General features: G+C 33.0%; 1 pseudogene; it reads right to left on the reverse strand.

The window, feature by feature from the left end:
* Positions 1–323: 323 nt before the first annotated feature.
* Positions 324–3,144, reverse strand: LOC149216547 (uncharacterized; annotated as a pseudogene).
* Positions 3,145–8,516: the final 5,372 nt, after the last annotated feature.

Raw genomic sequence — 8,516 nt, forward strand, 5'->3', positions numbered from 1 at the left:
GAGTCTCTGCTTGGACTATTTAACTCGCTATACTGGACCTGTATCTTCAAGTTGTCCTGACGATGAGCCACACTAGTTGGTTCGAAACGCGTCGACAAATGATCAATTATGTGATTTCGCCAAAAAATTTCTAAACAAAAGTTATGGATCACAGAAATCTAAATTCCTTGATTCTAATGAATATTAATTATCGTGACCCTCTGAATGAAAGTTAACCATACCGATGTTGTATAGCCATATTTTGTGGGGTATATGAGTACCACCACCGTCTATTCACAAAAGAATTCAACTGCATTGAAATATAATACAAATACAAATGGCAATGCTTATAACTCTTACTTTTCTTATTACGTCTGGCGAATGGTATGTCAGGGACACATCATTTAGTATCAGCATCTAATATGCTATTTTAATTTTATAAACCAACCAGCTAAGCTGCCATTTATTATTGAGTAGTTGTGATGTAGCATTTTGTCCACTGCTTTGGCTCAGGATCAATTTCCATACTTAGCCTTGTAATCACTCCAAAGCTCATCCACAGACTTGCCAGTGATATCGTTGAAGAATCCTAGGTCCCATCCATCGCTCAGTTTCGAATTAATCTTCGCAACGAAACCAGAAAGTAACGGTGTCACAGTACCTGAGAAAGTAAGCAGTGACGTAGTAACCGTCGTCCCACTTGTTACCGCTGCCGGGCTGAGGCCATGTAGAGGGGGCAAAGCCCGCAGTGAGGCGAACATAATCCGCAATCCCTTCGATCAGCCCTGACGGCGCACCGCCTTTGCCGTCCCACTGCCAGACGTGGGTCATCTCGTGGTACAGAACGCCTGTGATCTCAGTCTTTACATCGCCCTGATAATTAGCAACGTACTCGGCGCTCAAGTGGATTTGGTCGTTGCCCGTCCCGGCGACACCGCTCATGCTTTCCACAATGAGTGTGACCGTCTGCACGTTCTTCCTGTCGGCGGGCGTTTGCTGGGCGAAGGTCTGCCAGATGAATTACGAGGCAGCGTCCATTATCTGCTTCGCCTGTGCGCTCCCGATCTCGTTGTCGAATCTCTTCCCGCCGTCGCTACTCCTCGACTGAATTGGTGACCACGTAGTCCACCGCGTGGGTGCCTCCGACGGCCAGTGACACAAGAAGTAGACTTCGTGGTCACCAATTCAGTCGAGAGTAGCGACGGCGGGAAGAGCAACGCATTTTGCCGCTGCCATATCCAGCGAGAACAACATTCAGCCAAATGAAATCGTGAATGAGTAAAGTTTGGGAGAAGGTTTGATTTCTATGTAGAAGGGATGGAGAAGAAGAGGTTTATATAGAGCATAGGAAGGAAAGAAGGGAGTGAAGAAGAATAGATAAATGCTGCAGCGTCTTTGAACTTTCAAACCACTCACTGCAATTTGCAATGCAACGCATAATGCGACTGGGTCAATATGCAGAGTTGTACACGCAAACGCAAGTGGACTGGATGAGGCAATGACTGGATGAGGCAATTTTGCTTTAATAAAAGAAGATAATTTATTTCATTAGTCATGAAGTATTTTGGGTTTACGGATGAGCCAAAACTACAATTTCCATTATTGGCATTGGTTTGTTCGGATGTGTGAAGTCTATAATCTAGATAGACCCAATTGTAATCGAAGTCCATACAAATAAACTAATGAAGATGACTTTGAATATAAAGTCGTTGTGTGGATGATGTTATGTTAATCAGGTTAAACTTGGAGTTTAATACGAATGTAGTGTTTACCCATTGCACAATTAATTTTAAAAAATGGTAATATCGAACTGTCTCTATGAAAGGGAAACATCCTATAAATATCGAAGTGTCTCTATGAAACGAACGGGAAATATTTTATAATTTTGAAATTTATTTTTATAGTATGTATTTTATTAGATATCGTTTTTTTTTTCATATTAATTATCATAGATTCACAAGTATGATTTTATTTATCAATTATCACATATTTAGGCCGATAGGCCTTCCTATGCATCAATTTTTTCGTCAACACTTTTACCCTCGGCCGTTAGATCAGGTGAGACACTTTCAACCATTGATTTGAAGTGTGACTGCTTTTCCCAGCATGGCAAGATATTTTTATTGCTTTTTCCCATTCTTTATGTTACTATTGAAGATATTTTTACTGCTTTTTCCATTTTTTTGGTCTGCCAATGATTGTTGTTGTTCTTCTTTCCTAGCTTTTGGCAAGCACTAATTAGTATTAAATTATATACCCCATACACCAATTAAAAATAATTAGTATTAAATTATATACCCCATACACCAATTAAAACTACCTGTAGCCAACTCTTTAGCTGTATCTCCACAGACTTAATCCCCAAACCCCCAAAGCTGCGGTTTAAAGCTCTGTAAAGATCTTTTCAAAATTTGACTTCCATTCTCTGATTTTCCCACGCGGGTTTTGGTAGTCATAAGGCTCAGGATTTCACCAGAAGTTTTGGTCGTTCAACTCTCAGGTTGATTACAACTCAATATATTGATTCTTGCCAATAATTTCTTCCTTAAACTGCTATGGATACCCATACTTCTAATTGGGTTCACTCTTCGCTTGATACCCTGAAATGCTCTAATGTGTTCTGCTCACTGGTGTGGTTTGTTCTGGGTGCAATTTTGCATTTATGTTGAGCTCACTATATTCCGCCGAGACCCATCTGACTTAACAGAATTTTTTTGTTGTTCTAGGGGTTCTACACTGGCCCCTCAACCTACGTCAGCTTCCATCTTCTCCTACGATAGAAATCTCGGCTCGATTTGCAGGCTATTACCCGACAGGTGCTTATTTTCCTTCAAATTGTCGTAAACACGTGTTTTTGTTCTTAGATAAGAGTTGTTAAATATATATATATATATATATATATATATATATATATATATATATATATATATATATATATATATATATATATATATATATATTTCTATTTCTATTTCTTTCTACAAATGGTAACTGAATTCATGTTTTTGGACTGCTGGGGTATTGTTTCACCTACACGCGGGTTCTGGCAGTTAGAAGGCTCAGGATTTCACCAAAAGTTTTGGTTGTTCGGCTCTCGGGTTGATTCCAACTCAATATATCGATTCTTACCAATAGTTTCTTCCTTAAACTAGTATGGATACCCATAATTCTAATTGGGTTCGCTCTTCGCTGGATACCCTGAAATTCTCTAATGGGTTCTGCTCGCTGTTGTGGTTTGTTCTGGGCGCAATTTGTTCTTGGCAATTCCTTTGACGATCTCAAAAGAAAGGAAGTGAATTTGAACCCTCCGGTACTGCATGTTGGTTCATTGTTTCCCTCTGGTTTTTTGAATGGTGAACATTCCAAGGACATGAGAGTTGGAACGAGCATTTGGACAGAATGTGACTGTTCCGAGTGGCTGGATGCAAAGCCTAATCGTTCGGTTCTATACGTTTCCTTTGGGAGTATGGTTCATGTGACTAAAGCTCAGCTGGAGGAAATAGCGATGGGTTTGAAGGACAGCGGGTAGTTGTTCCTCTGGGCTCTTCGTCCGGACATAGTCTCTTCAACAGTCTCAGACAGCTTACCCCACGGTTTTCTAGATGAGATAAAAGGGCAGGAGCTCGTTGTTCCACGGTGCAATTAGTTGCAACTGTTTTTCCATCCGTCCATTGAGGGATTCGTTACTCATTGCGGATGGAACTCAATGCTTGAAATCATAGCTGTTGGAGTTCCCATGGTAGGGCCTCCATTTTGGGTAGATCAATTCACCAACAACAAGCTCATGGTCAATGAATGGAAAATTGGATATAGATTGAGTGGTGGGAAAGGGATAATACTAAAGAAAAAGATATCCAGAACTATCAGAAAATTGTTCAGTGACGAAGGGACGGAGGCAAAGAAAAACGTCGAGGCTCTAAGAGACAGTGCAAGGACTGCGATGCGAAGAAGAGGATCTTCAGATATATACATTGAGAGCTTCCTAGAAGGTTTGAAGGGGAACCGTATCAGTAAATAACTGCATGATAGCTAACCATCTCACACATGTTTATAGCTGAGTTTATAAATGTTTTGGTTGAATTTATACAAAATTCTTTGTATAAATTGGAAGTTATTTAAATTCGTAAGTGAAAAAAAATGAAATTGAGTGCTATTTGATCCTGTCTTTATATCTAAAATGTGTGGTTTCAACACAATAAAACGACTTTAATTTAATTTCGCAGTATCCTAATATGTGCTTCGTTCCCTTTCTATCTAAGTAGAGGATGATTTAATCGATTACGCTGAATTTTACCAGTGAATCATTATGACTATTTTCGTTTATCATAAGCATAAATTTTTATATAATTTTTGTTTTTTAATAATGATGGTGGTTATTCACATCATTAAAATAAATAAATAAATGAATATTTATTTATTTTACAATTTTAGCTTTCTATTTACAAAATTTAATATAAGTGTTTTAAAGAAGTATATTTTGTTATGAGTTAAAAAGTTAAATAAAGACGTTAAGAGAAAATGTTTTCCCAAAAACTCTGTGGGTCCCCTTAATAGTTGGATTTATCAACCATTACTCCTCCATTGAGGCTTAGCCAAAAAGGACATCAAAAAATATATGGAAATTGTTTAATTAAGTAGCCATTGACAATTACTTGCATTGATGCTTGGTGGGAATTCTAACCAAACAATGTTCATATATAGAATTCTAAGACATATGGATTGCCATAGAACATAAGAGAACTAAACATAGCAGATACAAAAGTGAGTGAGCAAGTGACATAATAGACTATTAGTCTAATATTATGACTTGAAAATGAGCATTGGAGTTGCCTTGGTTTCGAGTTGACAGTGCAAAGCCACTGAATAGAGAAAGTGAAGTCTTCGTTTGCGAAACTTCCTAGGCTCGGGAGTCAACCTGAAGATGTTTCCAATGATTTCAATATCAAAGAAATATGGTCTACCACCAAATTCCCTTGTTCCCAGTTGAAGGATATTGTTCCTCACTTTAGGTGGAATAGATTCAAAATGGTAAGTGACAGAGTTCTAGCCAAATAAACACCGACATCAAGAAGTGGATGCTCTTGTCGCACCACCCTGACAACTACCTTGACGCAGCCTCAGAGCCATGAAAGGACTTATAATAACCAAAGATGACCAAACTAGTGTATGACTAGACATAATTGGTGTTACCCACAATGGAACATGTGGTTTATAGTAATGGCGAGGTGAAAATATAGGTAGATAGGGATTGAAATTTGAGTGAATAGGCCATGTTAGAAAGGCATCGTCAACCACTAAAAGGATGATTGGCCTTAGATATTGTTGTAGGTATTCTTCTTGTAGACACTGGTGTTGCTGGTAGGGAAGGCATATAGAGATGTGCAAAATATTGTTAGGAAGATTAGGCACGTGATTTTTTCAGAACCAAATGGAAAATGTGCCTCAGTACCAGACACCACATAGTTCATGCTTTTGAAATTTTACTCAGAGAAAGAAAATATGGATTTGGTATTGCAAATGAATGAGATGTATTCTTCGTATATGCTTGGCCATCTATAGAGGTTTCTTGATTTTGGGTAATTAACTTAACCTCTTGATTTTGGGTAATTAACTTACTCTAAAATGAAATAAGACATTCAATGTGTTCCTTGTAATATAGATATAAACAAAACATCTAAAGAAAAGTAATTGCACAATGATCCAGTCCAAGAAAACAAGATTTTCTACAAACCAATTAACTCTTCTAGAAAAATTCAACAATTGCAATTTAATAATCCTATCGGCCTCTCTTTGTACCTTCTGGGACAATTGCTAGTTTAAATCACATAAATAAATTTTTATTTTTTTAATGTGCGGGAGAGGATTACAACACCTGCATGTCAATTACCACAAATATCACCTCCATGTCAATTACCACAAATATCATATTACAAAGATAAACCTTTAAAAATATAATTTTTTTTTTCTTTTATGAAATTAAACCATGTCTAGATTAAAAGTCAAACCTTTTTTTCAAATGTAAATTTCGAAAATTTTCATCCCTTACTTTCTGCAATTAATTGATTTTCATAATAATCATCACAAATTTCATTTTTTCCTTTATACAATTAAATCATTTAAAATCAAATTTTCATTTTTTGAATGTAGAAAATTAAACCATTTCCATATTAATCACCACAAATATCATACTACAAAAATAAACTTTTTTTTTTTTTTTTCTATTATCATATCACAAATCACATTAATAAACCTCCAAATATTCTTTTAAAATGAAATTCTTCATTGTTTAATTTTTATTAATAATTTTAAAAACATTAAAAAAAAAATCAAAATAATTTATTTTTATTTATAAAATTTTATTTAGAGAAAAATAAATCATTTTCACTATACACTATTATAAATTTGATATAATAAAGTTTAATACTAAAAAATTCTTTTTCATTTAGTTATTCATTTTTAACAATTTTGATCATTCAAATTATATATTAATTATAAATCAAAATTAATTATTTAAGTTTTTTATTTTTATAATAATTTACGTCATTCAAATTATATGTTAATTATAAACCTAAATTAATTATTTAAGTGTTTTTAAGTTTGTATATTTATATTTGGAGAACATATGTCTTAATTTACTTATTTGTTTAGCTTTAGAATATAAAATAGTTTTTAAATGATCTAAAATGTGTACAAACAAAATTTTGTAAGTTTTCAAATAAAAATATTACATTTCGCATTATTTTATTAAAAATATTTGAGTTTATTTGATTTTATTAGTTACTAACTATTTATTTATTTATGATTTTTTTACTATGGGAATTAGTGACTTTTTGGAGTGAACACCATATATACTAAACATTTGTAATTTATCAAGGGATGGGATGTTGAGACAAATAGAAGTTGCATATTATACTTGAGGGCATGTACCTTTCTTTTTTTATCACAATGGGCTAACATGTTAGTTGTGAATATTAGAACACTTCCATATCAATCACCACAGATATCATATCATATCATAGAAATATAAATTTCTTTTCCTTTTCTTTTATCTTCTCTTACAAGATTAAATCATTTCAATGTCAATCATCACAGAGGTAAACCTTTCATTTCAAATGTAAAATTTCTCAATTTTTAGTTCCTTCTTTTATACAATTAAACCATTTACATAATAATCATCACAAAGATAATTTTAGTTCCTTCTTTTATAAAATTAAGCCATTTCCATTTATACAATTAAGTCATTTCCATAATAATCATCACAAAAATAATTTGTTCACTATTTCTATATAAAAAATTAAACCACTTTGATTTGATCACCTAAAATATCATACTACAAAGATAAATTGATTTTTTTTCTTTCTTTTATTTTTTTCCTTCTAATATCATATCACAAATCCCATAAATAAAACTTATAATTTTTCTTTTAAAATGAAATTATTCATTATCTACTTTTTATTAATAATTTAACGAACATTAAAAAGTAAATAGTATCAAATTTATTTATTTTTTATTTGTAAAATGTTATATACTGAGAGAATAAATCATTTTCATATATACCATCGTAAATTTCATATCATAAAGTTTAATATTAAAAATCTTGTTTCTAATTTAGTTATTCATTTTGAATAATTTCATTACTTAAATTATATTAATGGTAAATCTAAATTAATCATAATTTTACATTTGTTGGATTTCGAGAAATTATATCTTAATTTTTTTTAGATTTAAAATATAAAATTACTTTAAAATGTATAAAAGCAATTTTTCCTAATTTCTCAAATAAAAATATGACATTTCACACTATTTTATAAAAAATAATTGAGTTTATTAGTTACTAATTATTTATTTATTCATTTATTTATTTATCAGCATAGATTCATTTTGCATGCTGATCTAACATGAACAAAGAGGGATCAAATTCCTTCAAGTGCAAAACTCCATAAAGTGTAAAACATAATGTGTTGTTTCTCATTGTTTAAATTGTATTTTTGAATAATATAATATATAAAGGACCAATTAAATGTTTTAACATTAAACCAGGTTTAATTTTTTGTGATATATATATAATTTTTTTAAAATGGTATATAATATATATGTAACAGACATTAAAATATTTTACATAACATGTACATCCAGACATTTTGATGCAGGAGCATCCAGCTCTGAGGAGACAGAAGGTGGTTGACAGTCTCATGGAGAGACCAGAACACACAGTCACATATGCATAGTTGGACAGGTGTCAAAACTTGTCGGTTGTTTTATTTTGTTTACTTGTTTTATTTTCCAGAAGGTCGATAGGACCCGGTAAATTAGAAACTGTGAACTGCTATTTTTAATTAGGAATTAGCATCAGAAAGTAGGGTGTTAATTAGTTAGTGTCTTTATGAAATGTATTAGTTAAAAACAGTTACAAGTTGCTGGCAGTTATCCATTCTGTTGGGGTAGTTCTACCTTAACAGAACTGTAGTGTTTCAGGGGTTTTAAAAAGAGAAACGATAAACATTGTAGGGGATTCCCCAGCAAGACAAAGAAAGAGA

This window comes from Pinus tabuliformis, chromosome 1_1, assembly GCF_031772625.1.
Source record: "Pinus tabuliformis cultivar Carrire ecotype Pingquan chromosome 1_1, CPIR1, whole genome shotgun sequence".
NCBI lineage: Eukaryota > Viridiplantae > Streptophyta > Pinopsida > Pinales > Pinaceae > Pinus > Pinus tabuliformis.